The 17,924-nt window shown below is 41.6% G+C and overlaps 1 pseudogene; it reads right to left on the minus strand.

Moving 5' to 3' along the window:
- Nucleotides 1–250: 250 nt before the first annotated feature.
- Nucleotides 251–958, minus strand: LOC128577007 (40S ribosomal protein S2-like; annotated as a pseudogene).
- Between the last annotated feature and the right edge of the window lie 16,966 nt (nucleotides 959–17,924).

The raw sequence follows: 17,924 nt of genomic DNA on the forward strand, positions 1-17,924 counted from the left end.
AGAAAAAAGGGGGCAAATTGTTCAATACTTCCTTTTTCTGACATGATCCACATTTTGTGAGTTCTGAAGCTTAGATAATTTGAAAGACCCTCTTTAGGAAAAAGAATTTTTAAAATTATGAATACAGAACCAGATATTCAAATATTTATTTAGAATGAGAAATCATAAGTAAGTACAATTTTTTAAAAGCTGACAAATAGCAGAAACATGATAACAAAAAGCACAGTTTTTTAAGCAGGCTTAATTCACTTCATTTTTCTTGTGTAAAAAATGCTATGTTGTAAGCTACAGCTGGAGCATGGGTCCTCTGGACAGAGACTATGGTGTGGGTCTTGACAAGATGGTCTATGAATTTCTGGTAGGGAGATATGATGAATGCACTCTTTCCAGAAGTCTGGAATCACATAGCCACAGGTCTTAGAGACGGCATCAAAACTGGCCTTAGCAAAGTTGCTCAGGATGACAATGAAGCCCCTGGTTGAGGTGTGGCAGTCATTGATACCAGCCATTATTGGCAGTTTCTTAGGCACAGGGCCTGAGATGATGCCTTTTCCTCTAGGGGCAGGGATGAGACATACCAGCACAGAGGTGTAGCATCCCGGCACCTTGCAAGAACAGTGTGGTGCTTGCCCATCTTGTTCCCTCAGTAGCCTCTCCACACTGGAACAATGGAGATCTTAGATGGGATCATAGCCCCTCAGTGGTTACCTCCTTGGAGCGCTTAACACCTACACTGACATGGCCACTGTAGTCCCCTATGGCAACAAACACCTTGAACCTGGTCTACTTGCTAAAGTGGATCTGCTTTTGTACCACCATAATCTTCAAAACCTCATCCTTGAGAGACGCCCCCAGGAAAAATCAATGATCTCAGACTCCTTGATGGGCATGAAGTAGAGATAGACCTCCTCCAAAGAGCCATGTCCTTGACTAGGAGGCCCAGCATGATGATGGGCATCACTCCTGTCCTCTGCCTTGCTTCTGCAAGCTCCAAGGCCACAGTCTCATCCCCAAACATGACCATAGCCATGACCCTGGCCATTACACTAGCCCTGAATGCCATTACCAAAGCCCGTGCAGAAGCCACTATGGCACCCCAGGGCCTCCAGGCCCTCTTACCATACCTGTGTCATTTACCATTTGGTGTTTTCTCTGAGAAGAAGCAGCACGGTATTTTTTAATTAACTGCCAAATACAGATCCATTGTACTTTTTTCCTATACTTTTGTTTGATTTTTTGAGAGACAGAGTCTCACTCTGTTGACCTAGGCTAGCTAGAGGACTGTGGCCTCATAGCTTACAGCAATCTCATACTCTTGGGCTCAAGTGATCCTCCTGCCTCAGCCTCCCAAGTAGCTGGGACTACAAGGCCCCTACCATGATGCCCAGTCAGTTTTTCTATTTTTAGTAGAGATGGGGTCTTGCTCTTGCTCAGGCTGGTATCAAACTCCTGAGCTCAAGGGATCTACCTGCCTTGGCCTCCCAGAGTGCTAGGATTACAGCTACTGTGCCCAGCCTCCTATACTTTTGGATTCATATTCTTTGTTTACTTCTTTATATGGAAATGATTTTGCAATACCATTTGCTATCAGGAGAATAGAAAGATAATTTAGTCTTTTACTAGCACAGCTGATCAAAATTTGTTATTATTGATGATTGAGAAGATAAGCATGCAATTGTACACACAGATGTTTTCAATGCTTGTCGAACTGATTTAGGTCTCTGCCTAAAACACAAGAATTCCAATAAATTATATTTTATGCAATTCACATCACAGATGAAATAAAAGTATAGTACATAGTTGTGTACATTTTATTACTGAGTATATTGCGAATAGAAGAGAATTTCCATCAGGTGATTGAAAGAATTTCCCCCAGGCTAATTTCTGAATCCATACATCTCAAATTTTGTTTCTCCTCCAGTACCACATACTTTCAGTACCAAGTATCATAGGATACATTTATATAGTGATAATATCTCTGGCTTTGCACCTTTGTAATTACCATGCTGAATGAGTCAGCAGAATAAGCAATTAGGGTATTTCTGGAAACCATTGCTTTACCAAGATAGTTAAGCAATGATTTATCTATATGCAGGATGGAGTGAAAATCACATACAACTATCTCAGTAAACAAAAACTAAATATATCTTCAACTCAGCTTCCCCTTTGCTGGATCTCAAATATGAGAGAAAGTATAATGGAGGGAAATCAGAGTGGAAAGAGATAAGATTTGTATTCATCAAGGTTCTCCAGAGAAATAGAACAAATAGGAGATTACACACACACACACACACACACACACACACATATATACAGAGAGAGAGAGATTTTAAGGAATTGGCTGATATAATTGTGGGGCTGACAGGTTTGAAATCTGTAGAGTTGGCCAGCAGGCTGGAAATTCAGACATTGGACATTGTAGTCTTTTTTGTTGTTGTTGTTTTTGTTTTTGTTTTTGGCCAGGGCTGGGTTTGAACCCGCCACCTCCAGCATATGGGGCCGGTGCCCCACCCGTTTGAGCCACAGGTGCTGCCCTGGACATTGTAGTCTTGAGGCAGTATTGTGTTTACTTTAGAACTTTGTTCTTAAAACCATTAACTGATCAGACAAAGCCCACTCACATTATAAAGAGTATTCTCCTTACACAATATCTATTTATTGAAATGCAAATCACATCTAAAAAAATATCTTCACAGCAAGATCTACACTGGTGTTTGACATAACCTAAACTAGAGGGCATCATAGTTTAGTCAAGTTAACACAAAGTTAACTAACAAATACACTCATCTTAACTGATTTTAACCAATAGGTTAAATACTCTGATTTTTCCAAATTTTATAGAAACAAACTGCCTTGTGAACCCATCTGCTGGAAACCCTCCCAGTACACCGGAAGAGGCCCATGCAGTTCATACCCTCCATCCGATTCATAAGCAAATCCTATCAGTTCCACCTTCAGATATACTCAGAATCTGACCAATTCCACTGAGTTCTGCCAGCTCAAATTCTACCTTTGTTGTATTACCATCTCTTTTATAGTTCTCTGTGTTGTAGCCTTCACTTAGGCATCTGATTACTTCATTATTTTTTAATTTTATGGAAGATTGGATAATATTTTAATCTACTCAGCCACAAAATTTTGTGTGAGGTTTGTTTTTGCTGCATTTTTCCACCTTTGAAAAACGAATGTACTTTTATCAGTACTGTGCCAATCCATTTTAATTATCCATCCTTGAATGATTTGGATTATTCTGGCCCAGCTATTTGCAGGAGGTTCTAATGATGAAAAAATGGGCCAGGTAGCCCCCCATGCTTCCCGATTTGATAAAATAAAAACTTTACACAAGATAAATTTAACAGAGCTTATGTGAGCAAAGAATGATTCGCAAATTGGGCAGCCCCCACAGCCAGAAGTTGTTCAGAGAACTCCACTCTGCAGCACAGGAAGTGGTATTTATAGACAGAAAAGCAGAGACAAGGAATAAAAAGTGAATTAGAAGTTGGGTGTGGTGGCTCATACCTGTATTCCCAGCACTTTGGGAGGCTGAGGCAGAAGTATCAGTTATCACTTGAGGTCAGGAGTTTGAGACCCACCTGGGCAACTCAGGAAATTCCATTTCTACAAAAGTAAGACAATTTAGCTAGGCATGGTGGTGAATGCCTGTAGTCCTAGATAATCGAGTGGCTGAGTCAGGAGGATCGCTTGAAACCAAGGAGTCTGAGGCTACAGCAAGCTATGATGATGCCACTGTATTCCAGCCTGGGTATCAGAGGGAGATCATGTCTCAAAAAATAAAGAGAAACAAAAATCAGATTGGTTATTTCAAACTTACTTTCCCTGTGAAGGTTAAAGCAGAGGAAACCTGCTTATTATCATGCCAGCTACAATTGGCCTGTTTGAGGATTTGACTAGTTTCTCTCTCTCTCTCTCTCTTCCCCTCCCTCTCTTCTCTCTCTCCCCCCACCCCTGCCCTCTCCTGATTTCTTGGAAGATCAGATAAATAACTTAGTTTCTGCTTGTTGGTGTGAAACTTCAGCATGGGTGATTCCATTTTGGTTTGGTCTATTGGTCTATTGAGGTCTAGTACAGGAGCTCAGTTCAAATCAATGGCCTCCTATAACTTCCGTTTAACGCAATCAACAAACTCTCTCCCCCTGCAGGCAAAGACACAAACCACTTGCTGCAAATATGGTTCGTCCATGTGGTTCTTAAGTGGTCCCACCTCTTTAGTCTCTCTAACCCAAACCTAGTCCTGAAAGGTCTATGCCCCTGCTCTAGTCATTCCAGACCCTGAACCTGCTCTTGCAAACTAGGGTAGAGCTTTTGCAGCTCAGGTGTACGCCTCACCTTCAGGGAGTATATTTTTGTTAAAACTTTCTGAGAGCTGAGCTGTCCTTTCTGTTCTCTCAGTGCTTCTTCTCTTCACTTCAGCCAACTCTTCCTCCCTTTCCTTTCCTTCCCTCTTTCTCTTTCCTTCCCTATCTCAGCTACTTTTGGCAGCTCCCACATATATTTGTGAGTCTGTGGGTCACATTTGCCTTAGGACATACAGAGAGTTTGTAGGAGTTTTTTGTTCTTGTTTGATTCCTCCTTGTTGTTCTTGCATGATCTTAAGAAAATGAAAGGGGAATGCTGACTTATGCAGTCATTTTGATACTGTAAATAATCCTGCCTGTTTTTGCTCACTAGTGTATCCCTAGAGTTTAGAATAGTGCCTGATGTAAAAAATGCTCAATAAACATTGCTGGATAGGTGAATGAATGATTCATCCAGAAACTGCATTTCCCACTTCTGTATCTGATCTGAAATTTTTTGGTTGTTTTCGTTTTGCTTGTTTGTTTTGAGACAGGATCTTGCTCTGCTGCCCAGGTTAGAGTGCAGTGGTGCTAACATAGCTAACATAGCATTGAGCTTCTGGGCTCAAGTGATCCCTCTACTTCAGCCTCCTGAGTAGCTGGAACTACAGGTGCACGCCACCATGCCTGGCTAATTTTTTCTATTTCTTGTAGAGACAGGGTCTCACCGTATTGCTCAGAGTGGTCTCAAATACTTGGCCTCAAGCAGTCCTCCCATCTCAGCCTCCCAAAGTGCTAAAATTACAAGCATGAGCCACCGTGCCTGGCCTATTGTGGTTGCTGGAGAACGATGTGCAGATTGGTGCCACCACACATTCATAGGCTCCAATTTCAGCTGGGACCTTCTGTACTTGCCCTTGGCCAGCTTCCTGTTCCCTTCAGCAAGTACTCCACATGTAGTATTCTTTTCACACAACCCACAAATATCCATCTCCCTTGCTCACAGATAGCGGTTAGTTCCCATTTCAACCTGAAAGCAGAGTTTTCAGTTGGGAACGTGAGGCTCATATTAAAAATATATAACAATAAATAGAGCACAGCCACAGACGGATGAGAAAGCAGGTTAGCTGCAAACAGCTGCTATTGCCGTGCTGGTGTTAACCAGCTCAAAAGCCACCTCAGGAACAATCCCAACTTCCAGCCCTTTCTACCAGCAAACATAGCAACGGCTTCACTCAACTCCTATTTTCCTCCAGTCTCTGAGCATCAGGCACCCTTCTTCCAGATCGAAATCAGCTTCCACCATCCCCCACCTTTGCTCTAGATCTTAGCCACTCCTGTCTCCTCGGGCAGCCCCTACCAGCCCCAAGCCTTCTACTTCCCTTGTCTGCAACCTCTCCCCCCTCCTTGGCTCCTGCTCCTCATCTAATCAAGGTGCTCAAGCTGCATTCCCTTCACAGCCACATCTCTTTCTTTTTATTGTTTGGGATTCATTAAGGGTACAAAGAATTAGGTTACACTGATTGCAGTTTTTAGGTAAAGTCCCTCTTAGAATTGTGTCCTGCCCCCAAGAGGTGTGTGCCTTACACCACAACCCACCTCCCGCTCCCCCCCTCCCTAATCCCTCATCCTCCTACCCCACCCCTGGTATTAGCTCATCTACTGCCTTCATATTAGAGTTGAGTACATTGGATTCTTCCTTCTCCATTCTTGTAATGCTTTACTAAGACACAGCCACATTTCTTAAAAAAGGCCTGGGCTAGTGGACCAGAAACTCAGAGTAGGGATGCAGGCAGACGGCCCAAAGTGAGCATAGGTGGAGAGAAAACTGTGCTTCACAAACTAAACAACAAGGAGTGTGCCCCAGTGCAAACCCCCAGCAGCTGGAATTTGGGGTAGGAAAGCCTGAGGTGGGCGTGTGAATTCTTCCTATCTCAAGCCCTGGTTTTCTCTGGAAATTGGGGGCAGGACAGAGTCCTCTTGCAGGCATAGGTAGACACAGAGAAGCTGAGGAGAGGGAGGCTGATGGTGACAATCACCTTCAAATATTCGAAGGATTGTCAAGTGAAAAGGAAGATTTACACTGTGTAGGCCAAATGCAAGGCCTATAAGCAAGGAGTGGAAGTAAGGAGGGAGGGAGATTTGGGGAGAGTGAGAAAGCTTTCTATCAGAACTCTCCAAAACTGGATTTGCTTAGAGGATGATTAGATCCTCAGCATTAGAGAAGTACAATCCACAGACTAATGATTGCTTACTAGGCATTCCTCACACTGTAGTACTCATTAATATATAGTCACAAGACTTCGTCATTGCAAGAGTATGTGTGATTTATTTTTGTATCTTCAGCAGTTTTCATGCCTGACTCCACACCTGCTACCTAGTAGGTGCCCAACTATTGTTAATTATTAATGATAAAAATAATGATATGGGCTCGGTGCCCGTAGCTCAGTGAGTAGGGTGCCGGCCACATACACTGAGGTTGGCAGGTTCCAGCCCGGCCCGGGCCTGTTAAACAACGGTGACAACTGCAACCAAAAAATAGCCAGACATTGTGGTGGGCACTTGTAGTTCCCCCTACTTGGGAGGCTGAGGCAAGAGAATTGTTTAAGCTCAAGAGTTGGTGGTTGCTGTGAGCTGTGATGACACAGCACTCGAGCTAGGGTGACATAGTGAGACTCTGTCTCAAAAAAAAGAAAAAAGAATAATGATATGTTCTTGTTAAATATGTCATAAAAGGAATACATTAAAAGAGAATTAAAATAAGCATCATGAGGATTGGAAGACAAAGTAACCTTTCCTAACATGTCCTTTTTTGTGGTTTCCATAAAGATGAAATAAAATGCGTGGACGCACATTGCAGCCTATAGAGTTTTATTATCAACATTAGATATTTTCAGAAATTTTGTCCTTTTTGTTCAGTCCAGCGGTAAGCTTTGCAACAATACAACCACATAAAAGACTGGGTCATTAATTTTGAGAAATTCACTATTCAAGGAGATGAAATATACGTGTACAAAGTAGTTGGAGGGAATCAATCCTACGCTGTGTGATGCTGTGTTCATAAGAGCACTGCTGGTGCCCAGGGGACCAGTGTGGCACTTTTACTTTATTGATGACTGCTGACATTCTTTAAGACTTTATTGTAACTTGGTGTGTGACCCTTGGCCCTGTCCTAGCTCCTTTATATCTGTTTCTTCATCTGTCAAACAGGAATAATAACTCCTGGTTTACTTTGAAGGTCGAGTGAGGTAATATTCTAGAACATACTTAGTCAAAGTAAACTATGCTGTACAAATGCAATAATGGTCACCATGACACAAGAATTTCATGTCTCTGATCTTGTGATACATGGCTAATATTCATTTTTCTTATTTATCATGCTGATGGTTGGTCCCCAGTTTTTCCAACTTCCCTTTCTCCTTCTCCTTGGAGGTAAGATCATTAAGCCCTGAAGAGTGAAAATCTTCTGGGGTACTGTTGAAATGTGGGCTAAAGAAGACTTCTAGCCATTGGGGGTGACAATTGGGTGGGTGTGGAGGTGGGAGGTAGGAGGTGGGGAGTGCAGACTGACTTGCTTTGGCAGATGACGCATGCCCCTGTCTAATGCTTTTCTCTCCTGGTTGGACCTTTTGAGCAGCTGGAAGGCAGGCTGGCCTAGCTGTCTGTTTTCAGTCTTCCTATACTTCCTGTCTCCAGGACCATTCTCTGGATGGCCTTGGATCTACTCAGTTCTCTCTTCTCTCTCACTTGTAATTCTTAAGAATAACTTCAGTGCCCACCCATATAAATATATGAATGGATTAATAAAAATGTGGTATATGTATACCACAGAGTATGACAGCCATAAAAAAATGGTGATCTAGTATTTTTTTAATTTATTTTTTATTTTTTAATTAACTCATTTGTACATAGATCATAAATACACTTATGCCATTATGGGATTGGATGTGTTGATTATTTGTACAAATTGGAGTGTTTATATCCTACTAATCAACATAGCTTTCACCTCATTTACCCAATTACAGCATTAAGACGTTTGTGTTCTATACCTGATAGATCCAACTTGTACTTGCAATGTGCTCCACAGGTGTGGTCCCCCTACTAACCCTCCCTCTATCAGCCCACCCTCCTCCGTTCCCCTCTCCCTCCCCTTCCCTCATTCATCCTAGGCTATAGTTGTGTTTCGTGATCTAGTATCTTTTATGACAACCTAGATGGAACTGGATGTCATTCTTCTAAGTGACGTATCACAAAAATGGAAGAACAAACACCATGTGCACTCGATACCAAACTGGAACCAATTGATCAACACTTAATGGACATATGTGAAAGTAAAACTCAACGGAAATCAAGTAGGGGGAAGGGGGAGGAGGGGGTGGGAAAAATGACACCTATGAATACAGTGCACACTATGTGGGTGAAGGGCACACTTATAACTTTGACTCAATCTGTATGAAGATAAATTATGTAACCAAAATGTGTGTACCTCCTAATATTCTGGAAAAAAACATAACTACAGAATACCCTGGGGAATCAACACCTTGAGATAAGAGGGGAGCTGATGGGGACATCCTGGGCTCTGTTCCTGCCCCTACCCACTTGGAAATAGGATGTCCTTCAGTGCTTCAGCCCAGTGAATCATGTGACACAGGTATAAAACCCAAGGTGGGCTGCTTTCTGGGGTGCGTCACTTACAAGTGGGACAGATGCAGTCATGGCTCTGTTTACCCCCAGCAAATGTCTGGGCCTTGGAGAAATAGCTCACAGTGAATCCTAGGCCCCTGCTGTCTCTTGTTGGGTAAAGTAACATATCCACTCCATGTAACTTACTGCTTATGTGGCCATTTTGTCTCACCAGACTCAGACAAGTTAGTAAGCAGTACATAGTGAACCTGCTTCACACTTCCCACTATGAAGTGATTGTGCACCCTGCTTCCAAACTTACATGTTGAAGCCCTAACTCCCCATAGGACTGCATTTGTAGATAGGGCTTTTTTTTGTTTGTTTTTTAGACAGAGTCTCAACTCTGTCACCCTGGGTAGAGGGCCATAGTACCATAGCACCATAGCTCATAGCAACCTCAAACTCTTGGGCTTGAGCAATTCTGTTGCCTCACCTTCCCGGTAGCTGGGACTATAGGGGCCCACCACAATGCCTGGCTAGTTTTTTTTTTTTGTTGTTGTTGTTCTAATTTTAATAGAGATGGGGTCTCATTCTTGTTCAGGCTGGTCTCAAACTGCTGAGCTCAAGCAATCCTCTTGCCTCCAACTCCCAGCATGCTGGGATTACAAGCGTGAGCCACCTTGCCTGGCCTATAGATAGGGCTTTAAGAGGTAATTAAAGATAAATGAGGTCATAGGCGTAGAGTCTTTAATCCAGTAGGATTGGTAGCCTTATAAGAAAAGATCTCCCCTCACCCCCTGCACGAAGGAAAGACCATGTGGGGACACAGTGAGAACGCTGACATTGCCTGCCAGACTTTGATCTTGGACTTTCCATCCTCTAGAAATGTAAGAAAATTTCTGTTGTTTTTGATTTGGGGGGCTCTGGAGAACAAGTGAGGGTTTTAAAACCCTGATTGAGCATCAGAATAATGAGGGAGAGTTTATTAAATATGTAGATACCCCAGTTCCATACCAGACCAACTTAATCACAGCTTCTGGGAATGGAGGTATTTGTTATGGCACCCTGTGCTGACCAAGATACTTCCCATCACATTTTAGGCACGCAGAGTCTTGCACACAGGAGCCCTGGAGGAAATAGCTACAAATCAAGAGGAATAGAAAGCCCACTCTGATTTGAGACCCCTCAACCTGGGGAGGAGTGTCATGTGGTATGTGAATGAGCGGCACCTGTGTCTCCAGACAAGGATTGCCGAAATTCTGTGTCGAGTTGGTGGAATCAAGAACTGTCTTTTAGCAGGGGGTCATTTGTGTTTTAAACTAAAGGCATATTTCTGAGCAAATCGCTGAATCCTTCAGTGGGAAGGCTGGCTAGATTGAACCACGAGAAGCTGAGTTGCTGAAGCAAGGAACAGTCTGTTTCTTTTTTTAGTGGTCAAGTTCTGTGGAGGCCTTCTGTAGCAGATGGGATTCTTTCTGCACCTACTTCTAGTGTGTTTTTCCCCCTTGCTTCTCTAGAACTAGAAGTAAAATTAAAAACCGAAGTCCATTTAAGAAGAAAATATGTTTATTTTTCTTTAAAATGATTGATGTTGCTGCTTCTGATTCTGTGCTCCATTGAACAGATTTATTTCCAAGAATCCAGAGCAAGAGAGGTTCCTTCAGACTGTATCACCTTACAAGCCAATGCATGAGGACAGAAGGAAAAACCACAGGCTTTGGGCTTGCTTCCTGCATAGGCCAAACTGCCTGCTACCCTTGCTTCACCAAAATGCCTAGGAAAACATTTGGCTTCCAGATGCAACGTATGACAGGGCCCTTGTTCTTTCTCATGGTCCATGTGACCTGTGCTATGAATGCCCCCGAGATAGGGTCAAAACTACTTTCTACAGACATTATTTTCAAGTACATGGATAAAGTTCAGGACTGCGGGGCAAGTGGGTAGGTAGGGCAGTAAAGGCTAGGAAGGATTCAGTGACATCTACTGGCCAACCTTGACTATCTTTAAGACACTGCTTTAAAGTCATTTGGGCAGCATCTAAAAATACAGATTTCTTCAATATATAATCACCTACACACTCATATGAATGGTAAAACGTAACTATAGTCCAGAAAGTAAAAGGGAAGAAGAGAGGAGGGGGAGGGGAGAGAGGCTATGGGAGGAGGAAAGGTATTTGGGGGGACCTCACCTAATGTACATGATGCAATGGTACATTTCAAAACTATTAAGAAACGAATATAATTGTGAGGGATGTGTTAGTTCCATGTAAGCATTTCACATTGTATATAGAAACAGTATCTTGAACCCCATAAATGCATCAATGTACGAAGTTATGATTTAATAAAAAAAATAGAAATACAGATCTCTGGGCATCCATTTCCAGAAGCTGTGATGAAGTTGGTCTGGTATGGGATTGGGGAATATGCATATTTAATAAACTCCCCCTCATTATTCTGATGCTCAGCCAGGATTTTAAAACCCTTGCTTGTTTTCCAGAGCCCCCCCCAAAATCAAATGAAGACATAACTGCATAAAAGCCCACCTCATCTTTCCTTAGCTAGATCAGACTGCTATGTTTTGAGAAAAGGCAGCTATTTCAGGCTAATTCTTGGTATGGATGAGAAAATGAACAATCTATCATGCTTGTTTTCAGATGAAGAATAATGAGGTAGCACATTGAATTAATTGAAATGGAATATGCCATTTGCATGTTGCTATTTTTTTTGTCATTTATTAAATATTTAATGAGTCCTCACAGTGAGCAGAAGGGAGTTTTCTATTCTACTCTTTGGTTAGAAAAAATTGGTCCCACCTGCAGTTGTGATAGTAGTCACAATACTTCAGCCTGATTCTTCATTCTTTTGTTTTATTTATTCATATTTTTGATCCAGATACATTCATTCATTCAGTCATCATATCATGTCCCAGAGACTGCTGGGTATGAGGTTATAGTGTAAAAGTCAAGTCTGTGATTTTAAAGGTGATAGTGACTTAAAAAGAGAAGAAGAAGAAGAAGCAACAGCAGTCTGGCACAGATGTGACCAAAACAAAATTGTATTTAGGGTGGACCGTTACATGGGCAAAAGAGGCAAAGGCCTCAAAGAAATTTGTTTGTTATCATATGTCAACAGCAATGTAATATATGTCAACAGTATTCCCCCTTTATCCAAGGGGAATATTACCCCAGTAGATGCTTGAAACTGCAGGTAGAAACCATACGCAGGTATAACTATGATAAAGTTTAATTTATCAATTAGGAATTGGAAGAGATTAGCAGCAATAACTAGTAATTATATACAACAATTATAACAGTATATTGGCATCACCACTTTTGCACTTTGGGGCCATTATTGAGTAAAATAAGGGTTACTTGAACGTAAACACGGCAATACCATGACAGCCAAGCTGATTGCCAAGACAGCTACTAAGTGACTAATGGGCAGGTGGCATCTACAGGGTGGATACACTGGACAGAGGGAAGACTCACAACCCAGGTGGGACAAACTTAGAAAGCAAGATATTTTATCATGCTATTCTGGACAGCAGGCAATTTCAAATGTAGGAATTTTTTTATTTCTGACAATTGTTATTTAATGTTTTTTTGGACTAGGTAGTCACACTGCGGGTAACTGAAACTGTGGAAAACAAAACCTTGGATAAGGGTGCTATTCTGAGTGTTTTACGTCTTATTAATGCATTTCAGTCCCAAAATAACGATAAGAAATAAATGCTATTGTACTCATTTTACATATGAAGAAACCAAGACACAGGGAGATTGAGTAAATCATTTACTAAGAGGCAGAGCTAAGATTCAAAATCCTTTCCTAAACCACTTTGCTACATTCCCCTCTCTTTGATATCTGAAATCCTTACTGTCAGAGTGTCATTGCTTTTAATTACAACCAATAATGCTAGCATTTATACATCACTTAATATGGACCATCTACTGTACTAAGCGTTTAATACTACATAGTGCTTGTCTCATTTAATCTTTACAATTACCCCCATTTTAGAAGGAGGAAGCTGAGAATCAGAGTGGTTAATTCACCAGCTCAAAGGCACACAGCTAGTAAGTGGCAAAGCTTTGATTTGAGGAAAGTTCTGTCTAAAGAGCCCATACTCTTAACTGCTATATCATATTGCTTTCCACAAACTGGTGACACAATTAAGGCAACGTAACACCAGGAGAACAGTGATTAACAGCACATACCCTGGAGGCAGAAGGATGGGATTGTATCTGCTCTGCCTCTTGGGAGCTGTGTGACACTGATTCAGTGCCCACATCTATAGAATGAGGATGATAACTGTACCTATCTCTCAGAGCTATCCTGAGGATTAAATGGGTTGATATAAAAAAATACTTAGAAGAATGCCTACCACATGGTAAGTAGTATTTACATATTGGCTAATACTAGTATTATGATCTCATATGACAAGAAGTAGCTATCATCGCATATCTCCGCATGAATGTCTATTAGATATTAGCTAGCTTGTCACTACCAAAGCTCTGACGAGATGTATTCTAGGATTTGTAAGGGGTGGGGTTATGAAGAAGGGCATTCCAGGCAAAGGAGTGAAAATCAGAAGTAGCACGTTGTGTTTGGAGTTGCTGCTCCAGGCGACTGGATAGAATGTATTTGAGAAAGAGTGTCCAAAGCTAAAGCAAGGCAGGTAGGCAGAAGCCACGTCATTAAGAGTCTTACCTGTGCACACAGGGACTTGAATTTGACTCTCTGGAGAGTTATAGAAGGTTTTAAACAGATGACAGACATGGCCAGCTTTGCATTTTAGAAAAATAACCTTGGCAGCAGCCTGGAGAATGGATTGAAAGGGGTCAGACTCGAAGCAGGCTGTGACGATAGTTGTGCGCGTGTGTGTGTGTGTGTGTGTGTGTGTGTGTATTTGCAGGGAGTAATAACGAGTGTCTAAACTAGGGCGATTACTAGTAGCAGCCACAGGTTATGGTGAGTGAGCGATTGTAGTGGGGGAGGGTAGAGAGAGGAATCTAAGATGACTGCTGGGTTCTGGCCTGAGTGACTTGGGAGGGGTAGTGCTGCAATGTGCTAAGAGTACACAGGAGGAGAAGCTTGTGGGGTGAGGGCATAGAGATCGTCCATTTCATTTGGGACATGCTACATTTGAGATCCTTTGGGGACATTCCAGCTGAGGGGACGAGTATGCAGACAGATACACACATGGGTCAGAAGCTCAGGAGAGAGCTAGACTGAGATGAGGATTCTGGATTCATCAATCTGTACATTGTATTTAAGGCCACAGGACCGGTTGAGACTGCGTAGGAAGAGTGTATAGAATGAAAGAGAAAAGGGGCAAGAAAGAACCTTGGGTCTTCGCAGCGTTTACAAGGTGAGTACAAGAAGAGGAGTTAGTAATGGAGCCAGGGGCAGAACAGCCTGAGAAGCACAAAGAAAACAGGAGAGAAGGTTTGTAAGAACTGGGGTGAATTTTGCTAGTGTTTAGACTTCATTTGTCTATAGAATCTGGGAATGCTGAAATCCTGCCCTGCCAATCAGCCCTTCCTCTCATGAGATTCTGTATGGAAAGATTTATGAGGAACAGGAGGGAAATGGTGTACAAAGTATCGCTTTAATAGAAAAGCTGAAAACTCAATGCATGGCTCTCTAGGAAAGTTGAAGTCACATGGGTTAGGCCAGAGGCCTAAGTAGGATTTCCACCTCTTTCTAAAACCTGTGGCTAGAATCTGGAGGAATCCACAAGAACAACCAACCCCAGAGCATATTCTGTGACCCCTTTCCCCACCGGGACCTGAAAGAGTGGCAATAGGAGAGAAATTCCAGAATACAGAAAACACAAGCGAGCAGAAGAGGAGCCAGAGAAAGAAACAGTGAGATAGGCTAATAGGACAGCCAGAGAGGGAGGAGAAAAAACCCAGAGAGCGTTCAGGAAGAAATTAGTGACCAGTGTTGAAAGCCACAGGAGGAGTCACATGAGAAGAGATAGCAGAGGGAAGGGCTGAACTTTTCTCCTTCTTTTCATTTCTGATGCTCTACCCCAAACGCTGTGGCATTGGCAGTAGAGCAGGTTATTTTAATGAACTTAGTTGTTCTTTGCTTGCACCCTTGGTTTACAAGGATGGTGGAATAAGTGGCTCTGACCTCTAGTCTGAACTGGCTCCTTACACATTCAGTCTCAGAATAGACATTGTAAACTGATCCTTGGCAGATTTATTTGACCTGAGCAGTGTTTGCCAACATATGAAAATCAGGAGAATTTACATAAAAATAAGGATTTTTGTCTCCCCCTAAAAATTTAGAAGATTTGCCGAAGCTGGGCCTGCATCATGAAAGATTGATTGCAAGTCCTGGTTGCTAGATTTAGATAGACATGTGCTCTTTAGTTTGCTGCATCCTTCCCTGTCACTTTATGTCCCTGTATGTATTCTGTTAAAGGACAGTTTATAAATATGTTAGGCTTCGTAGACCCTACAGCCTTGTTACAACGACTCACTTCCTTCGGCCATAGTAGCAGGAAAGCAGCCATAGACAAACTGATATTTCTAAGCGGTGTGGTTGTGTTCCCAAAAAACTGTAATTGGGTTTTATATACTTTTCATGATCGCCAAATATTTTTCTTCTTTTGACTGTTTTAAACATTAAAAAACATAAAAATATTCTTAGCTCATAGGCTACATAAAAAGAGACTGCTAAGCAGTTTTAGCCCAAGGGCTGTAGTTTGCTGACCCCTAGCCTAGAAAACCAAAGGGTTTAACAGGGTAGGTATCATGTGGCTTAGAGGTCCCTTTCCCCATTTCAGGCACGTGATCATGCATCATTTCTGGGGAAATATGCTTATGGCTATGAGAAAGGCAAGACTGGCTTGAGGACATCATTTTAAAAGGCTAGGGGTGGGATATGGAAAGGATCTGGCTTCATAGGTAGTCTCCACTCTCTATGAAAGTTCCAAAGGCAAGGGAAATATAATGAACTCAGAAAAAGACACTTCTCGTAGACTGATCAGGCAAAATAAAGCTGGTGACAATGACTTAAATCAGGCAGACTCTCTAGTTAACCTCTTTGCTTGTCCTCCTTCTGATAAATGGCATGACTGTTCTCCAGGTCTGAGGGAACTTTGAATGGGCAGGCACCTGAGAGAAGACCAGCCTACCCTTAGGGAGACAATAACAAACAAGTAAAAACTGTCGAAATAATCAAGTAGTCACCTTGACTGATCTGAATTAGGATGAGTCTGAAGAGTAGATGTGGGTGGGGGAGGGGAGAGGGGAGAAAGAAGCTTTCTGTGGAAAGACATTATTTGGCTTGGGTTGGAGTTTATAAAATGGGTACATTGGCCATGAGCACATCTTGTGGCTAATAACACATGCTGGGGCCTTGTCCGAGAATCCACAGGGTACCAGGTGGGTAAGGTGTGAACGAGTACCAAAAGATGTCTCCTCATCTATGTGGACATGGAAAGGGGACTCTTTTCCTTCTAGCTAACTTAAAAAATGCATCTTGGTCCTGATTATCAAAACAACACACTCACTGTAGAAATATAATATGCGTAGTACAGAAAAGTGCTAAAAAGCAGATAAAAAAAGTCTTTATTATTCTTCAACCTAGCTGCAGTGTGGAAACAATAGTTCATGTTCCGCTTTAGTTTTATTCCAGTGCCTTTAAAACACTTTTACATAGTTGAGAATTCTATGTATGAATTTTATCTTGCTTTTTTTACTTGATCTCAAATTTTTCTCCGTATTCTTAAATTTTTTTGCAAACATGATTTTTGTAAGTTGTGTGTATATATATATATATATTCCCCTCATTCTCCCACCTGCCATCCCAGCACCAGTACTGTTAATCATTTAGACATTCTCAAATGTTTTGCTATTATAAATAACATTACAACTGGTATTTTATTCATAAATCTCCATTTATATAGTAAATGCTTTCTTTAGGAAAAATGTAACTAGAAGTGGAGCTACAGGGTCCAATGATATGATATTTTTAAGCTCTTGCTAAATATTTTCACCTGATTTTTAAGATCTGTATAAGGGCCTTCATGAGAGTTTCCATTATCTCCATTATTTTTATTTTAATTATGTTATTTCATCATCTTCATTACTTTTACTAATTCAGCAAGCATTTACTAGCACTTACTATATGTCAAAGCTTGGAGGTAGATATAAAGAATTTAAAGATATACACTGTGCACTTTGGGGCTTGTAATCTATCCAAAAAGACAGGACCCAAACACATAAATGGTTGCCAAATTCTGCTGGCAAGAATTTCATTTACAGATATACTTCCAAATTTCACCAAGAGACATAAAGAAGAAGGATATTCATTTTGATTTTCTAACAGCAAAAAGAAGAAGAAGAAGAGGCGGAAGAGGAAGAGGACGAGGAGGAAAGGAAGGAAGGAAGGAGGGAAGGAGGGAAGGAAGGAAAAAGAGAAAGAACATGGTATACATACATCACATTTTATTAGTCTGTTCATGTATTAATGGCTACTTGGGTTGTTTCCACACCAAAATATGCGCACTCCCATAATATTGTGAAATTTTAAAAAAGAACAAAAACAGGAGATGCCTGTAGCTCAAAGGAGTAGGGCGCCGGCCCCATATGACGGAGGTGGCGGGTTCAAACCCAGCCCTGGCCAAAAACTGCAAAAAAAAAAAAAATGATGATTAAAAACCTAGAAATTACCAAAAAGTCAACCAACAGGAAACTTGCTAAGTCACTATTGCCATAGTCATAGATTAGAATGTTGGGGGAACATGGAAAAGAATCAGTTAGATCTGGATGGGCTGATACAAAAACATCGCTAGGATCTGTGACTCAGGGGACAAAGAAGCAAGGACAGAACAGTGTGCACAGTACCTTCTTTGTGAGCGTGTGTGTTTGCGTCTGTGTGTGAGTTTGAGAAAAAGAGAATGTGAAGACAATCCCTTATCTTCATTTCTTTAAAAGCTCTGAAAGTGATTTTAGTTTTCAAAATCTGGCACAAACTCACTTAGGGAAAAAACTGG

Source organism: Nycticebus coucang, chromosome X (assembly GCF_027406575.1).
Source record: "Nycticebus coucang isolate mNycCou1 chromosome X, mNycCou1.pri, whole genome shotgun sequence".
In the NCBI taxonomy this organism is placed as follows: domain Eukaryota; kingdom Metazoa; phylum Chordata; class Mammalia; order Primates; family Lorisidae; genus Nycticebus; species Nycticebus coucang.